This window comes from Oncorhynchus clarkii, unplaced genomic scaffold, assembly GCF_045791955.1.
Source record: "Oncorhynchus clarkii lewisi isolate Uvic-CL-2024 unplaced genomic scaffold, UVic_Ocla_1.0 unplaced_contig_14103_pilon_pilon, whole genome shotgun sequence".
Lineage (NCBI taxonomy): Eukaryota > Metazoa > Chordata > Actinopteri > Salmoniformes > Salmonidae > Oncorhynchus > Oncorhynchus clarkii.
In genome coordinates, this window is record NW_027258464.1 from 39,663 (window position 1) to 45,662 (window position 6,000).

The window sequence follows — 6,000 nt, forward strand, 5'->3', positions numbered from 1 at the left end:
AAACTTGGCTCTATGGTAGATTCAATGAACTAGTTTTTATCAGCAAGAAATGTTAAACATGGAATTTGATTTGAGAGGGAGGATAGGATGCTGCTTATAACATTATTGGCAAGGGACTTGATGACTACTATGCCAAAGATATTTAGAGTTGTTAAACGGGTGTGAAGAGTGTGTTGATACAACGGTAATAATGTCCAAATTATGTTTGTATCAACGATCACAATTGGTTAAAAAATATGCATTACATTATATTAGGCAATAATTAAGAGTAGGCAAAGTGGTTTCGTCATGTTAAAATTCTATCAAATCTCTTACATTGCATCGAGTACAGTCAGGGTGTCGTGGAACCCCTGCAGTACCTCCACAGACCCCGGATTGAGAACCCCTGCAGTACCTCCACAGACCCCGGATTGAGAACCCCTGCAGTACCTCCACAGACCCCGGATTGAGAACCCCTGCAGTACCTCCCCAGACCCCGGATTGAGAACCCCTGCAGTACCTCCACAGACCCCGGATTGAGAACCCCTGCAGTACCTCCACAGACCCCGGATTGAGAACCCCTGCAGTACCTCCACAGACCCCGGATTGAGAACCCCTGATTTAGCAGATGCTCTTATCCAAGCTCATAATACAGTCAAATACACATACATATATACATATATATATATATATATATATATATATATACATATATTCCAGGAAAACAATGGATTTATGGCATTTGGCAAAAAATAAATATATATATATATACATATAAAATCTAAAATCTATTAATAAAAAATCTGAGAACAGTAATATTGAAGCAACCATTTCTGATTTTAAAAATTTTGGAAATAAACTCACAATAATGATATCAAAAAGTGTCATCTCACCTCTTAGCTTTGGTGTCATGTTCACCATAGAGACTAATTTTAGAGGCAGATCCCCCCTCTCTCTCCCCAGAGAGACTAATTTTAGAGGCAGGGCCCCCCTCCTCTCTCTCCCCAGAGACACTCATTTTAGAGGCAGGGTCCCCCTCCTCTCTCTCCCCAGAGAGACTCATTTTAGAGCACTGGCCCCTAAACAGAGATCCAACATGTTGGTTGTGGTTAACACAGTGACAACTAAACAGAGATCCAACATGTTGGTTGTGGTTAACACAGTGACAACTAAACAGAGATTCAACATGTTGGTTGTGGTTAACACAGTGACAACTAAACAGAGATCCAACATGTTGGTTGTGGTTAACACAATAATTATTGAATGTCAATTGTTTTCATTTATTAATTATCTCTTATAAAACATTTACTAACAGACATAGAAACAGTCAGGTGATTTAATGCATCACATGAATATGTAGTTGTGACATTTCATCTCCATGGTAACTGTCAGTAATAATAATAAGTCACTGTTTGTTAAGGTAGTTATAGACAGTACAGCAACAATAATAATAATAATAATAATAATAAGTCACTGTGTGTTAAGGTAGTTATAGACAGTACAGCAACAATAATAATAATAATAATAAGTCACTGTTTGTTAAGGTAGTTATAGACAGTACAGCAACAATAATAACAATAATAATAATAATAATAACAATAATAATAATAAGTCACTGTTTGTTAAGGTAGTTATAGACAGTACAGCAACAATAATAATAAAATTAATAAGTCACTGTTTGTTAAGGTAGTTATAGACAGTACAGCAACAATACTATTAACAATAATAATAATAATAAGTCACTGTTTGTTAAGGTAGTTATAGACAGCACAGCAACAACAATAATAATAATAATAATAATAATAATAATAACAGTAATAATAATAAGTCACTGTGTGTTAAGGTAGTTATAGACAGTACAGCAACACAAGGCCATGTCTCACAATTTATTTATAAGTAGGTTATTTATTGTCTTTCAATCTGTTATTTTTTAAATGTATCTGAGAATGTAGACAGAAGGGCTAAAACGGACATGATTGATCTGAGGGGGAAATTATTGATCCATTCAGAAAGTTTATTTGCATCAAGTAAGATATTTTAAATTATGTAAAGTAGACTAGGTTATAATGTATAGTAGTGGGTTGTTAGTGATATTTAGATGTTATATTATGTAAAGTAGACTAGGTTACAATGTATAGTAGTGGGTTGTTAGTGATATGTAGATGTTATATTATGTAAAGTAGGCTAGGTTATAATGTATAGTAGTGGGTTGTTAGTGATATGTAGATGTTATATTATGTAAAGTAGGCTAGGTTATAATGTATAGTAGTGGGTTGTTACTGATATGTAGATGTTATATTATGTAAAGTAGGCTGGGTTATAATGTATAGTAGTGGGTTGTTAGTGATATGTTATATTATGTAAAGTAGACTAGGTTATAATGTATAGTAGTGGGTTGTTAGTGATATGTAGATGTTATATTATGTAAAGTAGGCTAGGTTATAGTGTATAGTAGTGGGTTTTTAGTGATATGTAGATGTTATATTATGTAAAGTAGACTAGGTTATAATGTATAGTAGTGGGTTGTTAGTGATATGTTATATTATGTAAAGTAGACTAGGTTATAATGTATAGTAGTGGGTTGTTAGTGATATTTAGATGTTATATTATGTAAAGTAGACTAGGTTACAATGTATAGTAGTGGGTTGTTAGTGATATGTAGATGTTATATTATGTAAAGTAGGCTAGGTTATAATGTATAGTAGTGGTTTGTTAGTGATATGTAGATGTTATATTATGTAAAGTAGACTAGGTTATAATGTATAGTAGTGGGTTGTTAGTGACATGTAGATGTTATATTATATAAAGTAGACTAGGTTATAATGTATAGTAGTGGGTTGTTAGTGATATGTTATATTATGTAAAGTAGACTAGGTTATAATGTATAGTAGTGGGTTGTTAGTGATATGTTATATTATGTAAAGTAGACTAGGTTATAATGTATAGTAGTGGGTTGTTAGTGATATGTAGATGTTATATTATGTAAAGTAGACTAGGTTATAATGTATAGTAGTGGGTTGTTAGTGATATGTTATATTATGTAAAGTAGACTAGGTTATAATGTATAGTAGTGGGTTGTTAGTGATATGTAGATGTTATATTATGTAAAGTAGACTAGGTTATAATGTATAGTAGTGGGTTGTTAGTGATATGTTATATTATGTAAAGTAGACTAGGTTATAATGTATAGTAGTGGGTTGTTAGTGATATGTTATATTATGTTTGGTTTGTCAGCATGATAAGTGATCATAGCTCAAAACTACTCCGACTATTGAATGTCTGACGTCGACCTAACCTTATAACCTTATAATAGTTTGTAGGTAGCCTAGACCTAACCTTATAATAGTTTGTAGGTAGCCTAGACCTAACCTTATAATAGTTTGTAGGTAGCCTAGACCTAACCTGATAATAATTTGTAGGTAACCTAGACCTAACCTTATAATAGTTTGTAGGTTACCTAGACCTAACCTTATAATAGTTTGTAGGTAGCCTAGACCTAACCTTATAATAGTTTGTAGGTAGCCTAGAGCTAACCTTATAATAGTTTGTAGGTAGCCTAGACCTAACCTTATAACCTTATAATAGTTTGTAGGTAGCCTAGACCTAACCTTATAATAGTTTGTACGTAGCCTAGACCTAACCTTATAATAATTTGTAGGTAACCTAGACCTAACCTTATAATAGTTTGTAGGTAACCTAGACCTAACCTTATAATAGTTTGTAGGTAGCCTAGACCTAACCTTATAATAGTTTGTAGGTAGCCTAGAGCTAACCTTATAATAGTTTGTAGGTAGCCTAGACCTAACCTTATAATAGTTTATAGGTAGCCTAGACGTAACCTTACAATAGTTTGTAGGTAGCCTAGACCTTATATATTAGTTTGTAGGTAGCCTAGACCTAACCTTATAATAGTTTGTAGGTAGCCTAGACCTAACCTTATAATAGTTTATATGTAACCTAGACATAACCTTATAATAGTTTGTAGGTAGCCTAGACCTAACCTTATAATAGTTTGTAGGTAGCCTAGACCTAACCTTATAATAGTTTGTAGGTAGCCTAGACCTAACCTTATAATAGTTTGTAGGTAGTCTAGACCTAACCTTATAATAGTTTGTAGGTAGCCTAGACCTAACCTTATAATAGTTTGTAGGTAGCCTAGACCTAACCTTATAATAGTTTGTAGGTAGTCTAGACCTAACCTTATAATAGTTTGTAGGTAGCCTAGACCTACAGTACGAGAGTCTGCCCATCTTTCCTACATACCAACACATTTATTTAATGTACTGAGAAATATGTGTCACAGTTTCAACAGCCATTTTGTAACTGCGTGGGCTACAAACATACTTCTAATTTCATATGATGAAATCACATAACTTACAGTCACTGGTGCAGCCGCCTGTTTTCTTACAGATGAAGTAGCTTTCATAGGCAACTCATTCAACCAGCCTAAACAACAGTAAATACAAGATGTCAAACAGTCAAAGGAGAACACATAGAAGAGGTCCTGAGAGAGGTATATATATCCTGATAGAGCCATATACATTAGAGAGAGGTATATATATCCTGATAGAGCCATATACATTAGAGAGAGGTTTATATATCCTGATAGAGTCATATACATTAGAGAGAGGTACTGTATATATCCTGATAGAGCCATATACATTAGAGAGAGAGGTATATATATCCTGATAGAGCCATATACATTAGAGAGGTATATATATCCTGATAGAGCCATATACATTAGAGAGGTATATATATCCTGATAGAGCCATTTACATTAGAGAGGTATATATATCCTGATAGAGCCATATACATTAGAGAGAGGTATATATATCCTGATAGAGCCATATACATTAGAGAGAGGTATATATATCCTGATATAGTCATTACATTAGAGAGAGGTATATATATCCTGATAGAGTCATATACATTAGAGAGGTATATATATCCTGATAGAGCCATTTACATTAGAGAGGTATATATATCCTGATAGAGCCATATACATTAGAGAGAGGTATATATATCCTGATAGAGTCATATACATTAGAGAGATGTATATATATCCTGATAGAGTCATATACATTAGAGAGGTATATTGCTACAGATGTTGGATCTTAATTTGAACCAATTTGCTACAGCAGGAAAACAATCCTGCAGAAACAGGACATTTTAATTATTATGTGGATTATAATTAGTTAACCATTTTAAAATGGAAAAGTGGAATTTATCATCGTCAGAAACCTTTTTAAAAGCTTAAACACACTCAAATAGACACTGGAATACATTACACATTTTAGTTTTCACCCTGCAACAGGGTGATCATATTTTTATTTTCCCATGCTGTGGCCCTCACCAACTGGGCATCTGGCCCATAGAGACTAAAGGACTATGCTGTGGCCCTCACCAACTGGCCTATAGAGACTAAAGGACTATACTGTGCCCCTCACCAACTGGCCACCTGGCCCATAGAGACCAAAGGACTATGCACTCTACGTAGCACACCACATCAAGACATCTCTGAACTGTCCATCACTAGCAACAGCATATCAACTTGTAGTGTATTTGAGGTTTAAACATCAAGGCATCTGGCCCATAGAGACTAAAGGACTATGCTGTGGCCCTCACCAACTGGCCCATAGAGACTAAAGGACTATGCTGTGGCCCTCACCAACTGGCCTATAGAGACTAAAGGACTATGCTGTGGCCCTCACCAACTGGCCCATAGAGACTAAAGGACTATGCTGTGGCCCTCACCAACTGGCCCATAGAGACTAAAGGACTATGCTGTGGCCCTCACCAACTGGCCCATAGAGACTAAAGGACTATACTGTGCCCCTCACCAACTGGCCACCTGGCCCATAGAGACCAAAGGACTATGCACTCTACGTAGCCCACCACATCAAGACATCTCTGAACTGTCCATCATCACCAGCACCATATCAACTTGTAGTGTATTTGTAACTGTGCATCACCACCAGCACCATATCAACTTGTAGTGTATTTGTAACTGTCCATCACCAC